An 8,185-nucleotide genomic window follows, 5' to 3' on the forward strand; every position below is an offset into this window, starting at 1 on the left:
GACTCTCTGTAGCCTTCAAGAGGGAGTTGGACCAGTTCCTGGGCAGAGGTCGCATCATAGAGAAGGTCAGTGTCTTTATAGACAACACTCAGTCCATGTGATCTCCTGGACTGGTTTCAATCGCCTGAGGAGGCGGGAGAGGAATTTTACAGATTCTATTTTCCCTTATTGGCCCTGGTTTTTTTTTCTAGTTGATCGCCTCTCCCAGGGCATTACATGGCTTTGGGGGTTAGGAAATGTTTAGTCATGATGCCCCAGCCATCATGAGTGAAGGGGCAAGCTTGATGGACCAGCTGGTCTTTTCTCCTGTCATTTTGGTATGTTGGTATGTATCACTTGGTGACTGTGATGCTCTCCTGTCCATTCTGGCGCTTATTCTCGGTGCTTTTCCCACATTACAACAGTGACTACACTCCAAAAGTACTTCATTGGCTGTAAAGCGCTTTGAGGCGTCTGGTGGTCGTGAAAGGCGCTATATAAATGCAAGTCTTTCTTTCTTTGTCTCTATGGTGCCAGTCAGGAGCCTGATAGCCCACTGCCAGTGAGAGGTTCCTGGGATTGAAGTGGCTCTCGAACTCAGCGAGCAAGGCCGCCCCTCATGGACTTGCTTGAGGCTGGTGTCCTACCACTGGTGGCTCAGCAGTCCAGCACTCGCCTGCTCTTGGGTTCCTGAGCAGTCATTGGAGGGGAAGGCAGGCTGCTGTAACCACATTGCCGTGGCAACTGACAGCAGCACCTGGCCAACCCCTGCTCCTGGCCTCCATGCCACTTGTGCCTTCTAATCTAATCACACCCCATTTCAGTAGTGGCAATGCGTAAGCGGGTGAGTATCTCTGGCCTTATTTGGCCAACCTCATCAGCAAGCCCGCCCATTGAGGAAGTGACATTACAGCCCAGAGCCTGAACTGCAGCAGTTTGAGCACTCATGAGAGATGCCAAGACTGGCAACATGGCCTCTACCAGCCAGGGTTGCAATGCAGGTGGCCTTGAAGCAGCCATTAATTCCAAGGCTGACTGAATGTTTTCAATGCTTTGCATCAGTAGGGGCTGATTAACACACTGGCCTATGTGGCCCAAGTCCAGGGACCCAGCCAAACATGGGCCCTCAGTAAACCTCATCATAACGCATACAACCACTGGCACAGATTCATTTAAGTGCCGTATATTGTGATATGATTGCTTTATTATTAATGCAATGCCTAAACATTCTATCTCTTCATGTATTTTACTACACATTTGCGTTTTAATGTATTGGGCGGGTGGCAGTTTGTGCCCAATGTTCCAAGGATTTCTGAATCTGTCTCTGAGCATCTGCATCCCACACATGTCAGTTGTAGACTCCTCCGAACTCGCAGCCATGTATAGGAAGCTGCTGGGCACAATCGGCATCAATCGTTTGTACCCCGAGCGCATCCTTCTTTACAACATTAGGCCCCAGAGATCCAGGTCAAGCTTCTCCTCTCAGGGGCAGTGATGCGCCTGGCCTTCCGACCCACCCTAACCTTTCCCTAGTTCAGGGTTCATCCTGCATGCGCGGCAGGCTCCCGGAGGGATTCCTGCTGACGAGGGAGCCCACCAGTGTGAGGGTGGACTCTCCCGTTGGTACCACAGCACGGATGCCGCGTAGGGTCCTTAACTCTGATTGGACGTATACCTGGAGGTTTCATCACATGACCTCCCGCTTCCGACCCTCCCACCCAATCAAACAGCCTTTCTTCCCATCGACAATATTTTTATAACTAATAAATGAAAGTGTTCAAAGAAGATGAAAAATCACACAATCACGCACCTGATTGAACTACTTCCCTCTACCGCACACTAGCCAAGAGACTTCCACTCGGGTCATTAAGAGAAAGACTTGCATTTCCATAGCGCCTTTCACATCCTCGGGATGTCCCAAAGCAATTCACAGCCAATGAAGTACTTTTGCAGTGTAGTCACTGTTGTAATATATGAAATGCAGCAGCCAATTTGCGCACAGCAAGGTCCCATGAAAGCCAATATGATACATGACCTGATAATCTGTTTTAGTGATGTTAGTTGAGGGATAAATCTTGGCCAGGGCACTGGGGATAACTCCCCTGCTCTTCTTCTAAATAGTGCCATGGGATTTTTTACATCCACCTGAGAGAGCAGATGGGGCCTCAGTTTAACATCTCTTCTGAAAGACGGCACCTCCGACAGTGCAGCACTCCCTCAGCACTGCACTGGAATGTCAGCCTAGATTATGTGCTTAAGCCTCTGGAGTGGGGCTTGAATCCATGCCTATCACCTATAACATTGCGACAGAGATCAGTGCTATTATAAACATCAGTTTATCTTAGAATCATACAGCACAGAAGGAGGCTATTTGGCCCATCATGCCTGTGATAGCATTGATCACAAGCAACACAGATGAAGAAACTAAATTACCTGTAAATGTGATCTATGATTAGGAAGAGATTGATGCAAAAATTGGTAGGTACCTGGCTAAACAGTTCTTCTTTTGGCCTTACCGGCTCCAGGTCTGCCCAAAACCGGTGGAATGGGAGTACTGAGGGAGTGCTGCCCTGAGGTGCTTAAGGCCTGCATTATAATGCCCATTATCTGGAATCTAAGTTATGAGGAACTGTTAGGTATAGGGACTGATTGAACATAGGAACAGGAGGGGGCCATTCAGCCCCTCGAGCCTGTTCCACCTAACTCCATATACCCGCCTTTGGCCCATATCCCCTAATACCTTTGCTTAACAGAAAGCTATCAATCTCCGATTTAAAATTAACAATTGATCCAGCATCAATTGCCATTTGCGGAAGAGAGTTCCAAACTTCTACCACCCTTCGTGTGTAGAAGTGTTTCCAAATGTCACTCCTGAAAGGCTTGGCTCCAATTGAGTGGATGCATAGAACACTAGATGAGACAATTGCTAGATATGCCACCCATTCATAGACTAGTTAATTGGAGCAGGCACTAAATCAAACAAGACAGAAAGAAACAATCAATGGGAGACCTTATCAAAAAGGCAAACTACTGCCCCGAGTAACCCGTGGGAATAGGAACCCGCCACACTGGGATTGGCTCCAATTCCTGCCGCACTCGGAGCCCGGCCATAAAGCGGCTTGGTGTGGGAGCAGATTATTATCTGACTTGCAGTAACCGAGATGGAGCATTGGGCGGTTGGCTGTTCTCTCTGCCTCTTGTCTGGGCTCTCCTTACTCCGAACCCAGCCACTGCTTCTCGGCGATGATGTTTGTCCGACAGACCCAGGCTGGAGATTTGAGTGCGGCCACCCAGACATTAGCAGCACCGACTGCATCAGCCAGGGTTGCTGCTTTGACCCACGGGGCTCGAATGTCCATCCCTGCTTCTACAGTCTGAGGAACAGCCCAGGTAACAACGCGCTCCTCGACCCGATTCTAGAGGGAATACTTGTGAGGATGGGGGAAGAGTCCAACTTTTAAATCAGGACATGATCCATGGACTTGTTGCTGTCTCATTCTGTGTAAAGGAGTGATGGGAATTGTTAGTGGGCAGCTGAAGCTTGAGTGAGTCTCAATCCCTTCACTGAAGGGCATGGCAGAGCTTCATTTCGTCAAATGGGTGGCAAGCCAGTTTAGTCCTGTACTAACTCCTTGCTTCTTTTAAGGATGTGTTTATCTCTGGATTGTCTTTGGAGAACTGTTTAGTAGCTCTGCACTGAGCTTGCTGGAGCGTGTTGTATTTAAACCACCTAGAACATCAAGGTGGCTGGCTGCCCTTCCACCTTACTGAAAGCAGATTCCCATGGTTGATGAAGATGAGGCTTGGGGTGAGTGGAAGCTGGAGACAACATGGCCTGATAATTGGGCTTTGGTGTTTAATTCATCTGTTGTTTAAAGGGCGGGGCTATGGTGTGTGTTCTTGTAGCTAGAGGAACTGCAATTGGGCAATGTATGATGTACTTTGCTTGTGGGGAGTTTAGTACCATGCAAATGTTGGCCACCTAGCAATTTATCCCCTCTTTTATGGTGGTAGAAGAGCAACCTATTGAAGACCACCTCACCAAGTGAAGTCTGCCTTAATCATTGAATTGATGTGAGCACTAACTGTCCTACAGTACTTGGGTGCTGTGGATGACTAGTTAACCTGAGTAACTGGTATTTGGACTGGTAGCTGTCACTGGGAATAGAGCTCCTTAGTTGGCTTCACTATTTATTGACGGGGATTCTCTAACTAACTAGTCACAATTCTACAAGGCGTGGATAGTTTAATCAGTGCTTTGTGCTGAAAGGATCTGATTTTGCAGCTAAAACTCTTCAGCGGTTCCCTGCCCAATGTGCACAGGTTTGATGGGTAAGTTTATAAATCTTGCCAGCCTGTAACTCTGCTCTATGGACTCCCTATTTGAAAAGACATGGTTGGCTGGGCTCCTTTAGCATGGACTCTACTCTGACTCCTAGGGTTCATCCGTGACTAGTTTGACATTTGTGGGAAACATGTTGTTTATTTGTCCATCCCATGTGCAATACTGTTTTACATTCTGCCTGCTGTTGATCTGCCCATGTGCTTGCTTTGTCCAAATGACTAACTCCAGAGCCCCTCCCTCAGATGCCACTGCCACTCCTAGTTTATCAAGTTTAACAACATTGCATTGAATTTCAGTCCAGGTCCATTATGGATAAAAACAGTGGCCCCAAAATCAAGCCCAAGTACTTTCGACCACACCAACAACCCAATCTAAGTAGCATTAGTTTCTTTCTCGCATTCAGCCAGTTTCATACCCATTCCCAGGGTTTATACAATCACATTTCGAGTGAGATTCTGAATAATACCTCTTGGAAGCTGAGGCACGATACATTGCAGGGCTTCCCTCCGTCCACATCAGATGTTTCTTCCTCCATCAAGGAGGTTGGTCAGGCATGATTGTCCCTTCTGAATGCATGTGGCTAGTATTTGGAAACTCCAAGTTTACTCTTGATAGGAGCAGTGGAATTGAATTGTAATTCTATTGAGACTCAGTCCCTCAAGCCTCTGGTCTGAGACCTCTGATTTCTCCACTAATGAGAAGCCCCTGACCATCAATGGGAGCAGTGGAATTGAATTGTAATTCTCTTGCAGCATGCACAGTGGATGGTCAGTTCATCATAGTGATCTCCAAGAACCTGACCCATCCTGCCCTCAACCTTTCGTTTCTGTATGTGAAAGATGGACAAGAAGTGGAGTGCAGGCCTAAACTAACCACTGCCCAGCTTGTGACCTTCTGCTTCCCGATTACGTCTTGTGGCTCGACCAAGCGGGTGAGTATTGATGGGCCGAGCATTCTCCACCTGAATGAACCAGCTCCCTATTAACCAGTGTTCTCTCTGCAGGAGGAGAATGGAACCTTGGTGTATGAAACGGATGTGTTGGGTAAGAGGATGATTCTGACTGGGAAACTGGGCTCAATAACCTGGGACAGCACCTTCAGGTAGAAGGATGGTGGGAGATGTTGGGGTTGGAGGGATGTGTTGCTGGATGAAGCTCCATCTGCTATTGTCTCTCTGCAGCCTGCATGTCCAGTGCAAGTACAAAGGGAGGAAAGAGACTGGCTTACAAATCTATATCACGGTTTACACGGCTCCCCCACCACCTCCTGCTTCTGATGATGGGATTCTGAAACTGGAACTGAGAATTGCAAAAGGTACAACGGCCCTGGGTAATGGTGACAGAAGCACTGGAAATCTATCAATGCAGGGAGTTACTGATTCTTCTGTCTGCCTTTCAGGTGGTAACTACAGATCCTGGTATGTAGATAGTGACTACCCCATTCAGAGTATTCTTCAGGACCCAGTGTTTGTGAAGGTTCGTGTCCAGGACCGCACGGACCCAATGATTGTCCTGAGGTTGCATGACTGCTGGGTGACTCCTGTCCCAGCCCCAAACCACAAGGTGTAATGGATTCTACTGCTGGATGGGTAAGGAAAGGCTGAATTTAAGGGCTGGCCTCCCATGAGGATTGGGTTAAGGTTTTATAAGTTCCCACTACAGTAGAGGAATATAGTGAGCCACATGAATCTTCACCTTTGGAGCAATGAGTGGGCTGGGAGAGAACTAGTAAATTGAACCTTGGTTAGTATAGGTGGTCACCTTGTTCAATTCTAACAAAGTAACTATTAAAAATCCCTTATCAGTGGATCAAAGACCTCGTGCTCCCACCGACTGACCCTCCTGTTGCAGGTGCCCCTATGAGGGTGATTACTACCAGACCCTCCTACACAAGGTGGATGTGTTTTCCGGCCTGCAGTTCCCAACCCATCACAAGTGGTTTGAAGTGAAGACTTTTGTTTTCCTGGATGGAGACTCTGCCCAGCCGCTCCCTGGACAGGTAGTAAAACAGGAGTCTGAGCCAATGAAATCCTTTACTGGCTCCTTGTATAACAGCCTGGTTCATCTGTCCACATGAAGCTCACTCTAAACTCCTTTCCCTTCTCGGTTTCCTTGCACTGCAGTGATGAGGTTTGCTCCCCCTCTGCTTAGGATGACTAAATCCAAATGTGGCCTAAGTGAGTTCCTTCACAGATTTTAATTTTTCCAGATGTCCAGTCAGCAAGAACACTTTTTTTCCTGCTATGATGTAACCTAGTTAGAAATTGATGGGAGCACTAACTAATCAATATGCTTCTCCAATAGAGAGACGCAGAAGTACAGGTGACCATGAGGGAACATTGGTGAGTGCTCCTGGTCCCATCATTTTCCTGGAAGGTGAGAGTCGTCTGTTTAAGAAGCTGCTTGAAGAGAATGGTAAGTGGAGGTTCTTCAATAGGCCACTGTGAACCCTTCCAAATATAACATCTTGTGTCCCAATAGATGCTGCTGGGTCTCCTTCTCGGTTTCTGCGTGGAGCAGCCATTGGCTTCATGGTGGTGGCTCTGTCCCTGTTGGTGGTGATGGCTGCAGTGTACAGGATGAAGAAACCAAGAGCTGTCTCTTCCCAATGTAGTGAGATTGAACTGTAGACCTGAACAGAAATAAACTGCTGGACAACAAATGTGACTTTGGGTGTTAGTTTGTAACTGGCAGATTTAAGTAACATGACCACTTTCACAGTTAGCACTGGACATGAGACTAGGATTTAAGGACCTGTTGGAAGGATAAGTAGCAATATTAACCTCAGTAATGTTGGGAATGACTGCCATTCTTGTTGAAGGAACTTCAGATGTAATTCAGACTAAAATTCATTAACTTTTAGCATTCATCCTCTTGGGCTACAGTGATCATCTTTTGAATTGTTTTTCAGCATCCCAGTAAGTTCACCTTTTCTGTACCTGTGACTCACCTGTGGTGTTGATTTACTGCGGCTAGTCGCTGGAGCACGGTAACAATTAGTTGCTAACATGGCATTTTCTTGTGTTATAAATGTACACAAGCAAATGGCTGTGGTTCCTTGTAAAGATTGGGGCTCCGGGTCACATGACTGGGTGCCTTGGATTGTGTGCTTTTCCTGGTATCAAAGGACGGTCACTTCTGGCTTTAAGCTGGCCTGGTCTAGAATAGCTGGAGCTGTGACCTCTCCAGGTATTCTGGGGCATTTGGTAACTTGTGCAAATCAATAGCACTGGAAGTGAAGAGGCTTGCATCATTAACAGAGCTGAGCTCTTGTGATTTCAGTATCTGACTCGGTTTAATCAAGTCTTTGTTGCCCCTGATTCTTTCGACTGGCGCATGACTCTTTGCTACAAGGTCACCCAATATCTTTGCATTAACTGGAAAGGGAACCTGGAAGCAAGGAGTCAAAGCATGGATTCAGTGCTTTGGTTATGATGTGCCTTAACAATCTCATCTCTTCTTCATATACCATTCCTGAATCACAACTTGAGCAAACATCTGTGGCAAGAAGCCAATACAGAGCCTGCTGCCCTATTTAGCTGGAGAGTTTGTTACTGTTGGATTGTCTTCAGCCAGACATTGTTTTGTAAAGCTCTAGTGCATTTGTTCATGAAAACCTAAGAGCTTCTATTTATCTATCCTGCCTGGTTTCTCCAAGCTTCATGGTGCAAAGCATTGCCTCCTAGAATGTTTACCTGGCTTAATAAGAACATAAGAACATAAGAAATAGGAGCAGGAGTAGGCCAATCGGCCCCTCGAGCCTGCTCCACCATTCAATAAGATCATGGCTGATCTGATCCTAACCTCAAATCTACATCCCTCCCGAACCCATGTGATCTCCTGGGAGAGGCGAAAAACCAGA

The 8,185-nt window shown here is 47.0% G+C and overlaps 1 long non-coding RNA gene across 1 annotated transcript; it reads left to right on the top strand.

Moving 5' to 3' along the window:
- The first annotated feature begins 485 nt into the window (after positions 1–485).
- Positions 486–6,962, top strand: LOC147108381 (uncharacterized). The gene is made up of 3 exons (XR_015080586.1): positions 486–5,425; positions 5,505–6,738; positions 6,805–6,962. It is a non-coding gene; the product is annotated as an uncharacterized LOC147108381 (long non-coding RNA).
- Positions 6,963–8,185: the final 1,223 nt, after the last annotated feature.

The sequence above is a fragment of the Somniosus microcephalus genome, chromosome 13 (assembly GCF_052327205.1).
Source record: "Somniosus microcephalus isolate GS21.2 chromosome 13, FLI_Smic_1.0, whole genome shotgun sequence".
Classification (NCBI taxonomy): Eukaryota; Metazoa; Chordata; class Chondrichthyes; order Squaliformes; family Somniosidae; genus Somniosus; species Somniosus microcephalus.